This window comes from Cervus canadensis, chromosome 1, assembly GCF_019320065.1.
Source record: "Cervus canadensis isolate Bull #8, Minnesota chromosome 1, ASM1932006v1, whole genome shotgun sequence".
Taxonomy (NCBI): domain Eukaryota; kingdom Metazoa; phylum Chordata; class Mammalia; order Artiodactyla; family Cervidae; genus Cervus; species Cervus canadensis.
The window spans coordinates 29,187,530-29,209,789 of NC_057386.1; positions in this window are offsets into that span (position 1 = coordinate 29,187,530).

A 22,260-nucleotide genomic window follows, 5' to 3' on the forward strand; every position below is an offset into this window, starting at 1 on the left:
CTGAGAGAAAAAGCAGAGGCACCGCAGAAGGCTGAGAACACAACTGTGGGGACTTTTCAGAGCAGGGAGCAGGGAGAGAGAAACCAGAGTGGGGCACAGGACAAGTCAGAGAAGGGAGTGAGGGTCCTGAAAGCAGCGGTGGTGAGATTAAAGAGGGAAGGCTTGAAAGCCTTACAGCCTCAGGCAAGTCGAGGAGGAGGATCTGCGATGCACAGGAAAGGACCAACACTGGGCTTTGCAAGAACGGCCACTGTGCCGGCTAGGATGCTCTGGCACGCAGGAGCCCACCGGCGACCCGACTGACCTACACCCACAAGAGGCTGGGCTGGGGTCACCCCCAGCTGCAAAGCCAAAGCAGCTTTTCCCAGGTTGACTGCAGAGACTTGCCTTTGCCATGTCGCCCAGCAGTTCATCAAAGCATCTCTCTTTCTTCTCTGAGAACAGGAGAAATGTAAGAAAGCTGACCCAAGGAGTTAGGGTAGGAGGCAGAGAAGATGAAAAGGAAAAAAGAATACATTGCTTTCAGAAAACAGTAACCTCCGCCTGCTACTTTTTATATATATGTCATAGGTGATTTCATTTAGTTATTCCATCAACAAATATTTACATCCCAAATGGGCAAAGCCCTTTGCTATTGGCTGTATGGTTCTGAACAGAGAAAACTGACCTGATGATCCATTAAACCCTGGGAGAATCTCATCAGTGGTTTTGTTTTAGAGCCAAGCCCAAGCCCCACAGAAAAGTCAATAAACATCTGAAAGGATGGTGGATAAATGACTATTAAACTGAGAAGACAAAGCACATGATGTCCTAGGCACAGAAATTCTAACCCAAGCAAAGGAAGCAGCTTGTGGTGGAGAGAAGGTGATCGCTCATGTAATTTCCACTGAAGTCTTCTTGAACTTAACTGCCTATTACCCCATTAATTATCCCAACAGCTCCAACCTTCCTCCCCCACACTTGATGGATGTCATGTGTGACCCATTACCATGGGCACACTCCGGGTCATGCAGGACTCCCGCATGCTCTGTGAGTCCATGCCTTTCTGTCAGGCTCAGGGAAGCGTATTGGAATCCAAGTGAGAGACAGATTTCTTAATACGGGAAGACCCTCCAATCTGCTCAAATATATTTTTAGAAAGTAAATGATCACATATATTGACATGCAAACACAATTATTAGTGACACATGAAAGAGCTGATGAAGGCAATGGTATTTTGGTCCTCCAGAGCTGAGAATTGGTGGTTTATAAAAAAAGAAATGTAGGCATTCCTTCTGAGATTTTAGAGGACCACTTACATTGCCAACGTGGAAGGCGCAGGGGGGTCCCACTGACTAAGACTCCTAACCACTTTGGTGATGAGCCTTCCAAAATGACAAATGCAGCCACTCTCTGGCATCTTTACAAGACCTCCAGAGCACCTGGGTATCAAGGCTGAAGATATTGTTTGTTCTGGAAAGGCCAGATCTTGGGTGATGGGGCAAGCCTGGAGAGATGAGGCTATAAAAAACCATACTTGCTCACTGGCATCTGTTCTCTTCCGATTCTCAATAAAAGTGTCCATTAAAACACCAAATAGCACCACTGCAAAGAGAACAGATGTGGGGAGCAGAGGTGAGTCAGGTTCACACCCGTGGGTCAGCTTGCACCGGGTTCTTCTCCCACGTGCGAGAAATCAGACTCTTAGGAGTTAAAGATCAAAAAGACTTAACAGTTCATTGGATCCAGCCCCAGACACCAAGGCAGATGTGCCTGGGTCTCACGTTGGAGGGTCTGGTTTTGTGAGTTTGAGGTGAGAGCAGCTTTCTCTGAGAGTATGATGCTTCGGCAGAAGGATGTTCTAGTCCCTAAGGAAGGGGAGCTGGGCACCATAAACACAGGAGGAGTCTCTAGGTGTGCAAAGTCCTTTGTTTTCAAGGGACTCAGAAAACTGTTTCTATGTACACTGTTAAGGAAAAAACTACCATTTAAACAAAAACCAACTGCATATGGGTCTGCTTTCTCAGCCGGTGATGTAACTTGTCTTTGGGGAAAAGGGGTCTTTCATTTCAACCTGTTGTGGAGACATCCTATGGAGAAAAAAGGACTCAGGCACAGCGTGGATGAGCCAATAGACAAAAGTATGGATGTCCATACACATGTACACACACACACACATATGAATATACACACAAACATACACACAGGCATACACACCACACACGTGTGCTTATACACACACCTACACACACGAACACATGCATACATGCATGGACACACATGCACATGCATACATACTTACATACATATGTGGTTATGTGCTTAGACACATGCTTACATATACATAATACTTATAGACACACATACATACTTACATGCATACACATATTTACATACATACTTGCATATACACATATCTACATACATACAAATATACATACATACTTACATATACACACTTACACACACACATATATGCCCATGTATGAGCATACATAGATCCATAGATAAAATACGTGAATTGCTCCTAATGAAATGAGAGATATTTCTGGTTTCCTTGGGGAACCCTGAGAGAGAAGACCCCAGGGTCTGAGAAGAGGTGAGAGGGAATTACTAATTATGATAATTAATTATAATTTTGACTATCTAGAGCAGTGGTCTTCACACTTTGCTGAGTGCCAGAACCAATCCAGGAGACTTCAATGCCATCTCATCTTGAGAGTCTTATTTCACTTGTTCCGGAGTAAAGCCTGGGCATGGGGACTTAGCAGAAATCTGTAGGTGATTCTAACAGAGTCAAGACTGAGAACCACAGGCATAGAAAGACCACAGCAGAAGGCTCCACAGAGGGAAACAGCCAGTAAGAGTGTCCCTGTTCTAGTAAGTAGTCACTACATTTCAGTTCAGTTCAGTCAATCAGACCCCATGTACTGCAGCATGCCAGGCCTCCCTGTCCGTCACCAACTCCCAGAGCTTACTCAAACTCTTGTCCATTGAGGCCATGATGCCATCCAACCATCTCATCCTCTGTCACCCCTTCTCCTCCTGCCTTCAATGTTTCCCAGCATCAGGTTCTTTTCCAATGAGTCAGTTCTTCGCATCAGGTGGCCAAAGTACTGGAGCTTCAGCTTCAGCATCAGTCCTTTCAATGAACACACAGGACTGATCTCCCTTAGGATGGACTGGTTGGATCTGCTTGTAGTCCAAGGGACTCTCAAGAGTCATCTCCAACACCACAGTTCCAAAGCATCAATTCTTTGGTGCTCAGCTTTTGTTATGGTCCAACTCTCACATCCATATATGACTACTGGAAAAACCATAGCTCTGACTAGACAGACCTCTGTCTGCAAAATAATGTCTCTGCTGTTTAATATGCTGTCTAGGTTGGTCATAGCTTTTCTTCCAAGGAGCAAGTGTCTTAATTTCATGGCTGCAATCACGACCTGCAGTGATTTTGGAGCCCAAGAAAATAAAGTCTCTCACTGTTTCCATTGTTTCCCCATCTATTTGCCAGGAAGTGATGGGCCTGGATGCCATGATCTTTGTTTTTGAATGTTGAGTTTTAAGCCAGCTTTTTCACTCTCCTCTTTCACTTTCATCAAGAAGCTCTTTAGTTCTTCTTCGATTTCTGCCTTAAGAGTGGTGTTATCTGCATATCTGAGGCTATTGATATTTCTCCCAGCAATAGGGATTCCAGCTTGGGCTTCATCCAGCCAGTATTTCACATGATGTACTCTGCATATAAGTTAAATATGTTAAAGCCACTACATTATAAAGCCACTATAAGTTAATTTATATAAAGTCACTACACTATAAGTTAAAGCCACAGCATTTAAAGAACTATTGTGTCTGGCATTCAACTGGAAATTGTTTCCTTTTCTGTAACATAATTGAATTTCACAGCCCACCCTCGAAACGTCATCAAAGCTCTCCCATGTTCACTCACACAGTAGCCCCATGAGTGTGGGGCTCTGCAGAAGAGTGGGGATCAGAACCATGCAGACACGGGGCCCCAGAGTAGGGGCTGGGATTGAAGAATGGCAACTGGGAATTCAGAGGATCAGGGATTCAGGAAGTGGACTCGAAAATATGACAACCTCCACCCCCATCCTAATTCTAGAGATTCTGGGAAAACACTGACATATACCAGGTCATGTGTGCTTGCATGCAAAGTCATTTCAGTCATGCATGACTCTTTGCAATACTATGGACTGAAGCCTGCTATGCTCCTCTGTCCATGGGATTCTCCAGGCAAGAATACTGGAGTGGGTTGCCATTTCCTCCTCCAGGGCATCTTCCGAATTCAGGGATGGAACCCACATCTCTTACTTCTCTTGCGTTGGCAAGTGAATTCTTTACCACTAGCACCACATGGGAAGCCCCCATAGACAAAGGCATAAATATTCAAATGTTTTAGCATTTAAAGCATTTAAATCTCTGGGATCTAATGCCTAGTGATCTGAGGTAGAACTGATAATAGAAATAAAGTGCACAATAAATGTAATGTGTCTGAATCATCCAGAAACCATACCTGCCCCCATCTGGTCCATGGAAAAACTGTCTTCCAGGAAACTGGTCCCTGGTACCAAAAAGGTCAAGGACCACTGATTTAAATAAAGGGTGACAAAAGAAAGCTGGAGCTTGAGAATATCCGGGTAACACATACTTGGGTTCCCCAAGCTGTTGGGGAAAGGGTAGATCTGATGACCAGGGTGGAGAAAAAGGGAGTCCTTGGCTGAGGTGAGACGAGAGGCGACACATTCTCAGCCTCCAGTCTGGTCTGTCTCATCAGATTCAGTAATTCCATGACCTGTGATCATGTCCCATTGTTGCCCAGAATGTTAAAACTGGACCCCTGGATAAACAAAGCCAGTTGGCAATTCAAGCAGACTTAGCCTTATAGAGCCTTGATACTGGGGACAAACAAGAATGCTTATGTCCTAAAATAGAATATTTATTAATGAGCCCATGTCAATTCAAACTGTATGATCATAACTACTTAGTCGTTTTTTGCTCATTTTTTTTAAGGGAAAGAACCTCACTATGAGGTGAGCATTCAAGGGCAGGGAGAAGAAAAGTAGGTAAAGAATTTGGATAATCTTCAAGTGATATAACTGACTATTGGCAATATGTCGCAAGCAGCCCTGTTCAGAGATTTTATTTAAAATATGTTAATATTTTAAAAATGAGTCTTCAGGCTTTACCAACCTTCATTTCTCAGCTCCCAATTTTCTTCGACTTATTTTTTCTCCTTCCTGTCTATATATTTTTTTTTTTTTTTGAGCTCTGTTCTGGAAATTCACAGAAACCAGTTTTAAGATTTCAGGATATCACATGTTCCAAATTCTCTTCTTGGCAATCACTGAAAACTATCTACAAAGAGCCATGGAATCAAGTAACGCTGCTGACTGCACCAGGTGTATTAAATGAGATAAATGTGAAAACGTCTGACGAGTTTGTGGCACATAGCAAATACTCCATAAACATTTACTTAAACCATTTACAAATAAACACCTCAAACTTACAAAGTAGTATTTTGTGCCTCTTTTCCAGCTCATTCTGATTTTTATATTCATGTTCTCCATATTCCTGATTAATTTTGTATGTGTTTGTTCAAATTTAGTATATCTTTTTTTCCTTAATTTTTAAAAGTTAAAAAAAATTACCAATGTCCTGCAGCCATGGAAAGGACTAAAATATATAAAAAATATTTTATTCCCCAAAATATGTATGTACATTTCAATATAATAATCATAAATGTGATATATCAATTGTCAAGATATAAACATGAGATTCCAACTATGCTCCATCAAATCCCACTTTCCATAAACTCATCAGAATTTGGTAGCTTTTCTTTGATAAAATAGCCTCATTTGCATCCAGAAAATTCAATCTCATTTGCTTTAAAACTTGAATTTTACATTTGAGTCAAAGCTCTGCTTCCTCCCCAACACCCAACCCCAGACCCCAATACTGCAAGCACTGATGTCTCTAGGGAAATGCCAACATTAAACTGAGAAAATGGGAGTACTTAGTCTTTTTATCTCAACTTAGTTTTAATCTTTGGAAAAAATTAGTTGCCTCCCTCCCCATACCACCCTGTTAAAATTTCAGTCCCAAGTCACTCTTTCTGTAGACTAAATGTGCATAAGTAGAAAACTGTGTCAAAGAATGTGTAATTTTTTTGTTGATATCACTAGATTAATTTCCCCAAATGCCAAACCCATGCACTATCCTCAAGACAATGTTTGAGAAGACTATGCCCTTGTGCCCTGGCCTTCAGTAGATGTTTTTAATCTTCACTTTTAAACTGGTTATTTTTTAACAGACTATGTTAAAAAATATTCGTGTTTGCATCTTTGGACCTTTAAGAGACTGAAAAAGAATCGAAGACATTGAATACAGGGACGTGAGTCATTGGACAAACATTTAGTGAGATGAACGTGTCTTGATTTATACAGTGAAGAAACTGAACAGCATGACTTTCATTATCAGCCCTTGAGGAGCCTGATGTTAATCACAACTCTCCTTGTGTGACTGGGGACCATTTAACCAAGACCCTGCTTCTCCGGGGTGAACAAATAAACACATTTATAAGAAACAGATGGTTGTATGAAGGCTTTTCATTGTAACAAATAGCGTGTCAAGATGATGGCTTTCTTCTCAAAGTACTGCAAAGAACGGGGGCTTTCCTTTGGTGTGGACGGTAGATGCTGCATGCACCAAGCAGACCTCCAACCTGACTGTGCAAAGGCTGAAGGTAAGCATGGGAATTGCCCAAATATCTCAAATACCAACGTCAAGACTGTCTCCAGACCTGACCGCCTCTGAAATGAGACGGACTCGCGCTTCGTTTCTTCTCGGTTTCGGCTGAGTCTCCTTTGATAGATGATTGGCTTTCTATTCAGATGTTCTTTTGACAGATTTGTCGTTTTGGGAAGTTCTGGGTTAGAAAAGAGAAACTAGAGTATTTCTAGAGAGTAATGACAATAGGCTGACAGTACTGATAGGAGTAAGGGAATTGTTAGGGCTTTTGGTCTAAGGAGAAGTATTTGGTGGAGGTCAGAACTTTTTTCAAGTCCTGTAGCAGCTGATTAAAATGCTCACGTAACTCACATAACTCAAGACTTATCTACAACTTTGATGCTAACTCCAGGGAACACAGCCTGACCATTTAATTTTCTTTCCCAATACTGACCCAGATCATAAGAGCAAAACTCTTTTTAGTTACCGTGGGGAATCAGAGTTTCACCTTCACACCAATTAGAAATTCAGACTTCTATAATTACAGAGTACTGCTGAGGGAAGCTTAGCCACCATACCAAGCTTACAAATTCTAACTCATTTCATGTACGACTAAATGGATTACTTTCCCCACTCTAAAGATAAAAAAGGTAATTTTCCACTGAGTTCTAAGAGGATTTTAATCCCTGCATTTAGGTCTAGTTGCTGCTTCCATAACATCCTGCCACCTGATATAAATATTCTCATTCTTGGATCCTATAGGCATGCTCTATCCTATTCAAATATATATCTATTTTCTAACAAATCAAGAAAATTTGGAAAGTATTTCTAGGGAAAGCATTTCTAGGGTAGCTTCTACTAAATTTAAGATCAACAGATATTCAGTCACTAAGTTGTGTCTGACTCTTTGTCACCCCATGGACTGCAGCACTTCCCTGTCCTTCACTATCTCCCGGAGTTTGCTCAAACTCATATCCATTGAGTCAGTGGTGCCATACAACCATCTCATCCTCTGCCACCCCCTTCTCTTTTTGCTTTCAATTTTCCCAGAATCAGGGTCTTTTCCAATGAGTCGGCTCTTCGCATCAGATGGCTAAAGTATTACAGCTTCAGCTTCAGCATCAGTCCTTCTAATGAATATTCAGGGCTGATTTTTTTAGGATTGACTGGTTTGATCTCCTTGCAATTCAAGGGACTCTCAAGAGTCCTCTCCAGCACCACAACTCAAAAGCATCAATTCTTCAGCACTCAGTCTTCTTTACGGTCCAACTCTCACATTGATACATGACTACTGGGAAAATCATAGCTTTAACTAGATGGACTTTTGTTGGAAAAGTGATATCTTTGCTTTTTAATATGCAGTGGAGCATATTAAAGACCGATGAAGCAATGAAAATTAAAACTACAATAAGGTACCACCTCACACCAGTCAGAACGGCCATCATCAGCAAGTCTACAAATAACAAATGCTGGAGAAGGTGTGGAAAAAAGAGAACCCTCCTACACTGTTGGTGGGAATGTAAGTTGGTACAGCCCCTGTGGAGAACATATGGAGGTTCCTTAAAAAACTAAAAGTAGAGTTACCATATGATCCAGCGATCCCACTCCTGGACATATATCCAGATAAAACTCTTATCCAAAAAGATACATGCACCCCAGTGTTCATAGCAGCAGTATTTACAATACTAAGACATGGAAGCAAACGAAACATCTGCTGGCAGATAAATGGATAAAGAAGATGTGGTACATATATACCATGGAATATTACTCAGCCATAAGAGAGAATAAAACAATGCCATTTGCAGCAACATGGAGGGACCTGAAGATTATCATACTGAGACAGAAAGAGAAAGAGAAATATCATATGATATCACTTGTATTGTTGATCAGTCACTAAATTATGTCCAACCCTCTGGGGCCTCATGGACTGCAGGACACATAGCACTTGCATGTGGAATCTAAAAAAAAAAAAAAATGTACAAATGAACTTATTTACAAAATAGAAATAAACTCACAGAAAAGAAACTTCTGGCTACCAGGGGGGAAAAAGAGTGGAGGAAGGATAAATTAGGAGCTTGGAACCAACAGATACACACCGAGGTTTAAAGAGGAAAACCAAATAAAACCCTACTGTCACAGAGCTTCCAGTGTAGGGAAATGAACATCAAAGGCATTGACAAATCAATATATCATAAGACTTCAGGAAGTGATCCCAAAATGTTCAAGCCGTGCTTATGTTAGGGATGCCAGAATATGGGGAAATTTCGATTCCTGTAGTCTACTTGGCGACAATATTTTCGTTGGATAGTAACCATGTATTTTATTTGTACAAGGTAAAAATAGTTGGGGTTAGTCAAAAGACCTGTATATGCAAAGTAATTCCATTTTTATAAAAATACTGTAAAGGGATTAAGATTGATGGCTATTTTTCCTTTATGTTCTTTTCTGAGTTAACTTATAAATAAGAGTATAATGTCAACAATCAGAAAAATACTTTGGAGAATGAATTTTTATCTTTAAAATATACAAATATGTGAAGGCAGCAATCCATAGAAATCACTCAGTTTTCAGGTTCTATATTTCAAGTCATTGTATAAAGTCTCCTTTTCTGGGTGCGCTTTCCCCTCTTCCTTCTTTCTCTCCCTTCCTTCCTTCCTTCCTTGCTTCCTCTCCCTCTTCCTTCCTCCCCTCCTTCCTTTCTTCCCTTTCTTTCTTGCCAATGAGTCTCTTACAAGATTTCCAAAATGAAAAGGCCCAAAGGAGTTCTGATATGCCCTCACCACAATGAGGACATTACTTCCAAAGATTTACACAACTTTGGTGTCGTTTGCATTGCTAGTAGCCATAAGTCAGTGAGCAGGCAAGAAATTTTTGCTGAGTTACATTACATTATCATACCAAGAGAAGGATCCAAGATATCAACTATCTGGATTTCCATCATGACAAACTGTCTTTTTTCCTGATTAAGTCAAATGAAGGTAATAACAATCAGCTAAAATGAGTCTAGGTAGGGGAAAAGCTCTTTTGTGTACCAGCTTCAAGGGAACACGCTGCTGAAATTGAAACAATCTCAGAACCACAGGATCATCCCCTTGTTTCCTTTTGCACCTAGGCAAATTGATATAAACTCTGCCCATGTGCAGAACTGGTCCGCTGAGAAACCTTGGGAGAATGAGACTTAGCAACCAGATGGACAAAAGCTCTTTTTGCTTCTAAGTGGAGTCAAGCTGATATTCTCCAATAAACCACCCACTTTCAGATTTATGTCTGAGAGCTGTTGATCTTATTATTAGGCAGATTCATGAGTTACAGTCTCCAACTTTTGTAATCTCTAGGTGAAGTACTGGGAGTCCAAGTAAAAACTGGAGGTATGATTCTTCCAAGGCAGTGGGCTTTCAGTGTCTTTTGAGACTTCATAGTTCAGCTTGAAAGGAAAGGAAGAAAGAAAGAAAGAAAGAAAAATGCTCTGATGAACTTAACAGAATGCCAAAGTGAGAGAAATGAGGAAAATGAGAAATGGGAGTGTGTGCAGAATGATAAATGAACTCTCCGTCAAATGAAATAGATTCTGAAATAACTGTGAAAAGTATAAAATGTCTGAGCATAAAGAGCCTGCCACTGACAAAAGATGAATAAATGGGGCACTTCAAAGAAGGAATTTCCCAGCTGTGGCTCACAGGAATCTTCGAAAGCTGTTCCATATGACACAGCAGGGAAATATTTAAATAATAAATAGAAACAAATAACGGTGTGTAAGGATGTCAGATATGGGGTTTAGATAAAGCTATTTGCTCCACAGCACAAGGACCAAATAGTGGTGATGCTGGTTGCGTTTTAAGACATTTAGGTTTTCAATGATTCTAACTTAAGTTCAGACAACAGAATTTCAAGTGCGATTTTTTTCCCCCATGTTCCCAGGAGACTGAATGCAAAGTAATTCTTCAATAATCACAGGGCAAATACTTGAGAGACCACAGAGATGCTACTGGAAAAGAAAGGGCAGGAGCACAAAAGACTTGATCTGGCCATAGAGGGAAGTGTTTGGCGTGCTCACGTGCTGTGAGGAATGAAGTGGATCTCACAGGTGTGAGCAGATGTCCATGGCACTGAACCTGAAGGTGACACCAAGATCCAGTGTCAGGTGATGCCACATCGGCTGGTTTGCCAGTTCACCTCTTCCCAGCCTCGGAAGAGGCTGGGCTGCTCACATCATCACACCTTGGGGACCCCATCCCTTTTCCTGGAGCATCTGGTCAACCCTCTGAGAAAGAAATCTTTTCTCTGCTGCAGCTGACATGGTTCTCTCACTGTCATCTTCATCCTCGTAACTCTGTTCAGTTCCAAGCCAGACTGGCCAACGACCCAAGAAGGAGTCACCTCCTTTGCTCTCCCTGAAAGGACTTCATGCCAACAGCCATTAGGCAGCCCTAGGCTCCGGTGCTCAGAAGGGCTCGCCTGCCATTTCAAGCTCTTTGGTGGCTGTGCTGACATTCTTAGTAAGTCTAATGTATTCTTCGATGGCACTAGTAATAAAGAACCTGCCTGCCAATGCGGGAGACGCAAAAGATGCAGGCTCAATCCTTGGGTCGGAAAGATCCCCTGCAGAAGAGAATGGCAGCCCACTCCAGTATTCTTGCCTCGAAAATCCCATGGACAGAGGAGCCTGGTGGGTTATGGGATCACAAAGAGTCAGACACAATTGAGCACACACAGCAGATCTGACTATTACTTAGACCCAACTTTCTCACCTCCTGAGAATTCCTGTATACGTTATGTAAGTTCCAACTGCTTCCTGAAGGCTGTGCACAGTCTGAGTTTCTGTTCCTTGATTGTTCTGCTGGATCCTCCTCCACCTGGCTTCCAAACTTCCCTATACCCTCAACAGTCTCAAGATATCCGACCCTGTTTAAGGGTCACCTTGAGAATCTCCGGGGTGGAATGAAAATCCTCTCCAGTACAAGCCTTCGGAGCATCTTAGTCGCTTCTCTCATGGCTGACACCACCATGTAACTTGTATTATGTCTCCATACACATCTTTCCCTCCCTAAAGAGCTTCCTGAGGCCAGAATCCACATATGATGTCCCTTGAAAAAAATCCCAATACACTAGATAGGATTTTTTTTTCTGCTTGTTTCACTTTTATTTAATATAAGTGACCTTTTATGAATAAGGTCCCTGAAACACTTTTTCCTCATCTAGAAATGTGCTCAAATTGTGCTCCTCCAAAGCTCCAGTTTTTTGGAAGTGAAGTGAAAGTTGCTCAGTTGTGTCCAACTCTTTGCAACCCCATGGACTGTACAGTCCATGGAATTCTCCTGGCCAGAATACTGGCATGAGTAGCCTTTCCCTTCTCCAGGGGATCTTCTCAACCCAGGGATCAGAACCCAGGTCTCCCACATTGCAGGCGGATTCTTTACCAGCTGAGCCACCAGGGAAGCCCAAGAATACTAGAGTGGGTAGCCTATCCCTTCTCCAGCAGATCTTTCTGACCCAGGAATCGAACTGAGGTCTCCTGAACTGCAGGCGGATTCTTTACCAACTGAGCTATGGGTCTTCTGGAATTCCGCCTATTTTCTTCTTTTTTGCTTTTTAAAAAATATGTTTTTCTACTTTGATATCTCCAACATATGAAACATTTTCATAAAATTTGAATATATTTTCTTTTAAAAAATTTTACTGAATACAGTTTCAGTGTGAGAAAAACTTTCTAGATAACTTTGAGGACTTAAAGAAAAACAGTTGAAAATAACTTACCACTTAAAGTTATTAATAATGTGTTACAAAAGAGTTCCACTACCAAGGGTCACCTAGGAGGGCTCACCTAGCAAGACCCCAATCTCCTCCTTAACTTCCAAGTCCTATGGTTCATAAGTAGTTTCAAAAATGAAACAAAAGGGGCTCTATTTTTTACAGCTAAAATTTTATAATAATTACAAATGGAATATAACTTTTAAAAATCATGATTCACTATGTTGTACACCTGAAACATTTAATATAGTATATCAACGACACCTCAAATTTAAGAAAGAAAAAATACCGCGTCTTTATCATTCTGTATGCACGTGTGGCATGTTGTGAGTACTGGTTTGGGATTTGTGTACTGATGTTATTCTGCGTGCTCCACATACTCTCCTGTTCAATGCTGCATCAGTTGCTTGACTGATAATGGTGAAAACACTTAAGGAGCTGGCTGGCCTCTTTGCCTTCAGTTATTGGTTTCACTCCTTTCTTATTTTTTTGGCTAAACCATGCAGCTTGCAGGATGTAAGTTCCCTGAGTACTGACTGAACCCAGCCGCCGGCAGGGAAAGCACTGAGGAGAGGCTCTATTAAGAAATGTTTCCAAAACACCAGATTGAAGACTTTCCAGCCTCTTCCTCATCTACCATCTGATGAGTCTAGGCTTTCAAGTGTTGCTGAAGTAGGACTTCCTCTAACTTCTGGTTCGTTCATGCGAAGAGAGACTCTCTGGGGCCAGAATGTCTTCACGGCCTTATCCTGTAAAGCCCCCCACCATTTCTGGTTGTTAAATGTGTTTATTTGCTTGCTTCTTTGTTTTCATGCTGTGTCCTTCTGTGATAAGAGGCATACACCTTTCCTTCTGGGTGGAGGGAGAGTGACAGAGAAAGAGGTGGGTATTCAGGACCACCAGTGTGGCACCGTTTCAAGCCAATATCATCTAATATTTGTTCAATGTCTGTTTAGAGAAGAGCCTGAGCAGTGTGAGGGGGAAGGGCTAGAGGGACCTATCTGCTGAGAAATGTCTTCTGCTTAGTAGATACAATCTTTCTGCAGGAAGACAAAATTCTGCAGTTCATGGAGCACGCCCTCTTGAAAGGCAGCTTGAACATGCCCTAAGGCATGTCACCCTCACCACTTATCAAGTGTTCCCTCATCCACAGAAAGTGGTCTCTTTAAAGGTCAAGAGAGTACAGTCTCTCATCTCCTGATAGTTGTAGAGTTTAAGAATAGGCAGGTCTAAATCAGGCTGCACTTGGTAATGCCGGCTGCTTCCAATTTCAGACATAAAGTTGTTGTTTAGTCACTAAGTCACGTCCGACTCTCTGAAACCCCATGGACTTCAGCACAATGAGCTTCCCTGTCCTTCACTATCTCCTGGAGTTTGCTCAACTCATGTCCATTGAGTCAGTGATGCTATCCAACCATCTCATCCTCTGTTGTTCCTGTCTCCTGCCTTCAATCTTTCCCAGCATCAGGGTCTTTTTCAGTGAGTCAGCTCTTTGCATCAGGTGGCCAAAGTATTGGAGTTTCAGCTTCAGCATCAGCCCTTCCAATGAATATTCAGGGTTTATAACCTTTAGGATTCACTGGTTTGATCTCCTTGCTATCCACGGGATTCTCAAGAGTCTTCTCCAATACCACAGTTCAAAAGCATCAGTTCTTCAGTGCTCAGCCTTCTTTATGATCCAACTCTCACATCCATACATGATTACTGGAAAAATCATAGCTTTGACTATAGCACCTTTGTTGGCAAAGTGATGTCTCTCCTTCTAAATACGTTCTATCTAGGTCTGTCATAGTTTTCCTTCCAAGAAGCAAGCAGTTTTTAATTTCACGGCTGCAGTAATCATCCACAGTAATTTTGGAGCCCAAGAAAATAAAATCTGTCACGGTATCCACTTTCCCCCGTCTACTGGGCATGCAAATTTGCAAAACTCAGCAGTGACCACAGGACTGGAAAAGGTCAGTTTTCACTCCAATCCCAAAGAAAGGCAATCCCAAAGAATGCTCAAACTACTGCACAATTGCACTCATCTCACACGCTAGTCAAGTAATGCTCAAAAATCTCCAAGCCAGGCTTCAACAATACATGAACCGTGAACTTCCAGATGTTCAAGCTGTATTTAGAAAAGGCAGATGAATCAGAGATCAAATTGCCAATATTCTCTGGATCATCGAAAAAAAAAGAGAGTTCCAGAAAAACATCTATTTCTGCTTTATTGACTATGCCAAAGCCTTTGACTGTGTGGATCACCACAAACTGTAGAAAATTCTGAAAGAGATGGGAATACCAGACCACCTGACCTGCCTCTTGAGAAACCTGTATGCAGGTCAGGAAGTAACAGTTAGAAATGGACATGGAACAATAGACTGGTTCCAAATAGGAAAAGGAGTACATCAAGGCTGTATACTGTCACCCTGCTTATTTAACTTATATGCAGAGTACATCATGAGAAACTCTGGGTGGGAGGAAGCCCAAACTGGAATCAAGATTGCCGGGAGAAATATCAATAACCTCAGATATGCAGATGACACCACCCTTATGGCAGAAAGTGAAGAACAACTAAAGAGCCTCTTGATGAAAGTGAAAGAGGAGAGTGCAAAAGTTGGCTTAAAGCTCAACATTCAGAAAACTAAGATCATGGCATCTGGTCCCATCACTTCATGGCAAAAAGATGGGGAAACAGTGGAAACAGTGGCAGACTTTATTTTTTTGAGCTCCAAAATCACTGCAGATGGTGACTGCAGCCATGAAATTAAAAGATGCTTGCTCCTTGGAAGGAAAGGTATGACCAACCTAGACAGCATATTAAAAAGCAGAGACATTACTTTGCCAACAAAGGTCTGTCTAGTCAAGGCTGTGGTTTTTCCAGTAAGTTACGTATGGATATGAGAGTTGGACTATAAAGAAAGCTGAGCACCGAAGAATTGATGCTTTTGAACTGTGGTGTTGAAGAAGACTTTTGAGAGTCCCTTGGACTGCAAGGAGATCCAACCAGTCCATCCTAAAGGAGATTGGTCCTGAGTGTTCACTGGAAGGACTGATGTTGAAGCTGAAACTCCAGTACTTTGACCACCTGATGTGAAGAACTGATTCATTTGAAAAGACCCTGATCCTGGGGAAGACTGAAGGCAGGAAGAGAAGGGAAAGACAGAGCATGAGATGGTTGGATGGCATCACCGACTCAACGGACATGAGTTTGGGTGAACTCTGGGAGTTGGTGATGAACAGGGAGGCCTGGCGTGCTGCAGTCCATGGGGGTGCAAAGAGTTGGACATGACTGAGTGACTGAACTCAACTGAACTGATTGGCCATGAAGTGATGAGACTGGATGCCATGATCTTCATTTTTTGAAAGTTGAGTTTTAAGCCAGCTTTTTCACTCTCCCCATTCCCTTCATCAAGAGGCTCTTTAATGCCTCCTGGCTTTCTGCCATTGGGGTGGTATCATCTGCATATCTAAGGCTGTTGCTATTCCTCAGGCAATAAAGTGATTTGTTTTGGCTTAAAGATGACCTACCCAGCCTCACCCCTCCCCTCTTACAGCTTGTATACATGGTGTCTTGTCTGAGAGGATGCAAGCCTTAGAGATGTGGAAAGATGGTGGGCTGTGAGTAAGAGGCCCTATCCAGGGACTTCTGCTCCCTAGGCTTCCAGCCCACTCTCATCCTTGCCATGATGAGTGATTCTCAAAGGACTGCATATTCCCCAGGAGACAAGGAGACAGACATAAAGTGAAAGCAAGTTTCTAGGCTTTTTCCCCTTTGTATTCACCCCAGAGAATTTTGTCACCTGGATTTCTTCCAGAAAGTTCTGACACCTTTAATTATTCCTGCTTGCCCATCAGGAGCAGACCAAGTGCTACTGATGGAAGGTTTAGGGCTTTGTATTTGCAGCATCCTAACATAAGGCAGCCAGTAGATTCCTTTCAGGGATGAAGGATTCGCTCTCTATCGACCTGCGTGACCCCTGCCAGCATCTCCCCTCTGGAACAGATGATGAACCGTTTATAGCTGAGATCTCATTTCTTCTCTTCCTTCTTCTTGGATTTCAGCTGGGACTGGCATCTTCCCCTGAGTTTCTAGCGGCTGCAAAATAAAACTCCAAAATGGTGTTTGGCCCATTCTATAGAAGCCAGTTGGCCAAGTCTGGTCATTCCAAGGTGAGGGGCAATTGTGGTGTCAGTGATGCTCATTCTGGGGGTATCACGTATCATCAGCAAATCGGGGGCTTCACCCTCTTTCCAGTGGAAGGGTGGGAGAGTCACTGTCTTTGTGTTAAGAACATTTCCAAGTCTTCTCCCCAGGCTCAGTTTATAGAGTGTTTACATTTTAGTATACTGCCCCATTCCCAGTGAAAGTGGCCATCTTTGTTTATTACCAACTTCCACTTTTAGCTGAAACATGATTCTCCTGAGTTTTACAACCTCATTCCATGATATCCTATCATGCAATGCTGTAAAGTGAGATGAGATCATGTAAGTTAAAGGGGTCATTCTAAGGAAAGAAAGTATTTGTATTCATACCAAGTTTATATTGGACTCACTTTTTTTTTTTTTTTTTAAACATTTCAAAAACACTTCATTTGAACCCTTGGCAAGAATGGATAGTGGAGCATTGTGTTTCTCTTTCTGGATGACAAAATGAAAATGATAGGTAAGATAGCTTCTGTGAAGAAAAACGATCAAATGCTCTAAAATGTTCTCCACTTTTGTTTTAGTGATATCAAAGTTTCAGTTAATGTGTATAATTCAATATCCCTCACCTTCTCCTGAGACTTTAAATTTAGGGCTTGGTGTTTTGGGAAACGATCATCATGTGCTTTACAATTATAACTTTATCTTCATATCCAGGGGCACCTGTGTGGTCTTCTTTTTTAAATACAATTTAAAAGTTTTGAGTGTGTGAGCTCACGTAGTACATACAGCTATAGAACCAAATGGGAAATTTCTGAGGCAAATGGGCCTTTTGTTTATAAGAGGAAAGGATCAGACTCAATAAACAGATCTCTAGCTCTTGAATAAATCACACTAAGGGTTGCTGTTGAACCTGAGGTGGAAGATTGGAATAAACCACATTGATCCAGCAATGATACTGAAATACTCTCTCTCCCATTTCCCCTTTCTCTTGTGGTATCTCCTTTCATCCATTTGTTCACTGATTAAACAAATATTTATTAATATTCCAGAGAACCAGGCACCAGCCAGTCAGATGCCAAATAGACAAGGTCTAAAAACTATTCATCATCCATAAGGTAATAAATAGGTGTATAATCCTTATCATTTCCCAAGCCTACCACCTAAAAATATGTCCAAAATACTTGGTTTTAGCTTTGAGTAAATTCACTCAGCCCAGAATTTTGCAGTCACACTTAAGAGAGACAAACCCAGTAACACTGTCTGGAAAAACAAGTTCCCCTTCTCACCCTTTCTGATCTAAGATTCTATAAGCCAGAGCTTAGATATTAAGGTATAGTCATTTTATCAGACAGAGTACTTATGACAGCAAATAATAGAAAATGTACTTAAATGACAAAGGGTATATATTTACTCATGGAAAGAAAATGCCCAAAGATAGGTTTGGCTTCAGGCACAGATTTTTAACCAGGTCCCCCAGAGACACTGTATCTCTAGAGAAATGTATGAGAATATAATTTCACATTTTTGTTATATAACCTACAGTGTCCACACTTAGTTCTTTCCTGCATGTCAGATCCTAAACAAAAGAAAACCAACAACTAATAATAATTATAAAAGTAAATATAACTCAGAAATTCAATTGGAAAAAGTAGAAAAGAAGAATCAAGCTAAACCATTAATAAAAGTTAGAATATTAAACTGATGGTGTTATTTGTAAAGACTGTGCCTGTGTGTGTATGTGTGATAATTTCAGGAAAAATCCATGTAAACTATACACTCTACTTTATGGAAATTATCTATATCACACTTGCTAGATGGATAAATGGTTTATTAAAAAAAATCTGTTAGTTTTACTTCCTAAAGTTCATTTTTCCTTGTGCTGTCATATAATAGTTCATCTTCAATAAGTATCTGTAATGTGGGACAAGAACCTCTGAGGGCCAGGCACATAATTTATAACCATAATGGAAATGGCATGCTTAGCAGTGATAGTCAGGGGACCCCTGTGTGTTTGGAGGAAAGGAGAAGTTATATCACCCATGAAAAGGCTAATGAGATAGGCAGATTTCAGGGGAAAATGATCTTATTGTCCTGGTCTTAGACCTTGTTCTACTATTGAGACTCATGTCTGATACATAATGATTCCAGCATGTTCTAAGTATAACGTTATATGGCGTACAAGGCAAGCTATGCAGAAGTCAGAGCCCTCACCAATAAATGCCAGCTTCATTGCTAAGTCATTTCAGTTGTGTCCGACTCATTGTGACCCCACAGACTAAGCCCCAGCTTCACTGGATGCCTTAATTATGTCACCTTCCCTACCAGGACACACCCCCAGGGACAGACCAAGGATTAGTTTTTGGTTTGAAATCTGTCTCCTGGTCCCCAACTCTCAGTATAGTCTTTAGCTATTGTCTTCTGCAATTCAGGAAATGTTTGTATATTTGGCAGTTGGAAATGCAATTCTGAAGCTCAGGAGAGGTTGCAGGGGAAGGAATAGAGATCTGAGAGTTGAAACACGTCTAACCCAGGTTGGCCTGTTTTACAAGGCCATCATGACCCCATTCCTCCTCTTTACTCAGCAGCTGGGAGTCAACCATCTTGAAGCAGGTGGAGCGGAAGGATGCTATTGGTCCTCTTCCAGCCAGCAATTACTCCCCTTTGTATCCAGATGTTGCTGCACTGCAGGACTGTTTCAAAACGACCAGAGAATTTGTTATTGTTTCAAGTTTTTCTGAAACTTTAGGATCTTAAACTGAAAGTCATTCGCCAGGCTTACAATGTGTGAGCTGGTGGGACACAGGAACTAATAGGTGGGGGTGGGAGGAAGGGGCATTTGGGATACATTAGAAATTCAATATCAGCTTTGTGGAGTTGTTAATAATTAGCCACAGCTTTTGTCTCTACCCCTGCAGCTAGTGACATGAAAGTGCTTAGGTTTCTAAAAAACAGATTAAGCTTACTAAATGTATTAAGTAACAAGGTTTTTAATCAACAGCTTATTGATTCCAGCAGGACAGTTGTGAGAGCAAAGAGCTCTGAATGTTGGAATGAATTTGTAGCCCAGTTCACTGGTACTTAGAAAAATCAAAGTAAGAGATATTTTAGAGGAAATTAATTCTACCCTCCCCCAACCCCACCTTTGGTAATAACTCCATGACAAGTGGAAAAGTTACCATATTATTCAAAATAATACTCTAATATAAAACTAACTTTGTGCCTCTCCTTCTTCCCCCTCTTTTCTGATTTACATTTTAGATAAAAGAGGTTAATGATGTGCTACTTTTAGAATCAGTATTCAATAAGCATTTCTTGAGATTTTCAATTTGAAGTAATATTCCAACAGAACCCACCAAAATAACTGAAAACTCAGAAATTTAAAAAAAAAAATTTGCAACCATACTAAAAATGACAAGAAACAGGATGTCTGAAATCTATAAGCAACACAATGCCTGAAACTTGAAGGATTATCCCTTAACTATGAAGAACTGAATTGAGAAAGACAAGTGCTGGCTTTTCCACATGAAGCACAGTCCTCCTGCAAACAGATTGGAAATTCAGGGCCATACTGATCAGAAGACCAGATGGCCATCCCCTTATCAAATGGGTTTTACTTTTTGAGACTTTTTCACCATTGGTTGCCATGTTTATCCTGGGCCACTGCCTGCATTCATCCTGCATGGACTCCAAGTATTTCTAAACAAGTCATCAGCAGATTATGTTTCTGAAATAAAATGACATTTTCACCCACAACTGTGTTTCTACAAAGGCAAAGGGATTTCATTTTAAATGACTCTCTTCTTGCTGAAACTAGAGCATATCAACAGCTGGGAGACTCATGGAGTCCTGCGGTCCATTTGTTTAGGGATGGTAAACATCTGCCTTGCAGCACCAATTTCCACTTAAAATTTGGGCCAGTGCCTAAACACTTCGTTTTCCAAACACATGCCACAAATCATTGTTTAGAGAGCTACATTTTTACATTTACCTTGGAGATCAGTCAGTAGTTCCCTGTGGCGATCTCCGAGGTGCCATTCGCAAATGCACCTTTGTGGAAATGGAAGATACATCAAGAATTTCATGCTGTTACCAAATATGAATACTTTTAAAATCCCTTCCTTCTTTCTTTCATGTTTGGTTGTGCTGTTTTTGCTTCTGCACACGGACTTCCTCTAGTTGCAGAGAGTGGGGGCTACTCTCTAGTTGTGATGCTCCGGCTTCTGTTGTTGCAGAGCACAGACTCTAGGCACACCAGCTTCAGCGGCTGCGACATCATTGGGCTTAGTGGCTCCTTGGAATATGTGGAATATCCCAAGACCAGGGATTGAACCCATGTCCCCTGCATTGGCAGGCAGATTACTATCTATTGCACCACCAGGGAAGCTCCCAAATACTTTAAATTCAGCATTTGGATACTGCTGTCATGAAAAACGGAGTTTGTGTAACTACCTACCAGGCCCAGGTTGGGGGATACAGTAGCAGATTCTGACCAAAAGTTGAAGACAACATTGAAAACAAAAAAGAAAGCTTAGGCAAAGTAGAAGGGATACTGTGCCATAATGTTACACTAGATTTCTTTTCAGTTTAAAGAAAACCCATGATTGCCTTCAGGAGCCATGAAGACAAAGAGAATAATTTCTGTCATAGAAGAAGAAAGTGCAGTTTTATGAGGTCTCTGAAGGGAACTGGGGAATTCTTTTTTGGGCGGGAATGAGGTAAACATGGACTTTGCAGGTGGCTCAGTGGTAAAGAACCTGCTTGCCAATGCAGGTGACACAGCGGACATGGGTTCGATCGCTGAGGAAGAGGGGAAATGGCAACGCACGCCAGTATTCTTGCCTGGAAAATGCCATGGACAGAGCAGCCTGGCGGCTACAATCAATGGGGTCGTAAAGAGTTGGACATGACTGAGTATGCATGCATAGGTACTCTTGATATTTTACAGTTTAATAATTCCCAGTGGAAATCAGTTCTGGACCTCCAGTTCTACCTTTATTTGACTTCTGAGTTTTGTGTTTCTCAAGAGCTATATCTTTTTCTTAAACACAGGAAAACTTAACGTAAGTTTATAGTTGCCAAGTGAACAACTATTTTCTTAAAACGTTATTTGGAAATTTTTATCATGCTCAAGCTAGAAGTTCAGGTAGCCCTTGACAGTAGTTAGTGACAGCTCTCTGGACATGTGTGTTGGTTACAAACATTAGGTGGTGATGAAATCCCTCGTCTCTTCCCATCCCAACCACCTCTGCACACAGACAGACACACCACACAATACACTTAAGAATTCTTAAGCAGGAAAACCCAAATATTTGGGGGAGGGAGGGAAGAAGGAAGGAAGGGAAGAAAAAGGAAGAAGTGTCCTTGAAGGCAGAAAAAAAATAAATATACTTAGCACATGCAGCACAGAAAACTAAAAATCAAATCAGATTTCAAACACATATATTTGAGTAAAATTAGAAATAAATGACTAGGTGAGAGGATTTAGGTTTCATTTTCAAAATAGTAAAAAATTACATATCACTAAGGTGTACATATTCAATAAAACGAACCAGACACCTTCAGATAAGTGATAGTTGTTATGAAGGTAGAAGAGAAGGAGGAGCAATTGATTTCAAAAGGAAGGACTGAGAAATCTTCATGCAATAACTAAGGAATGGA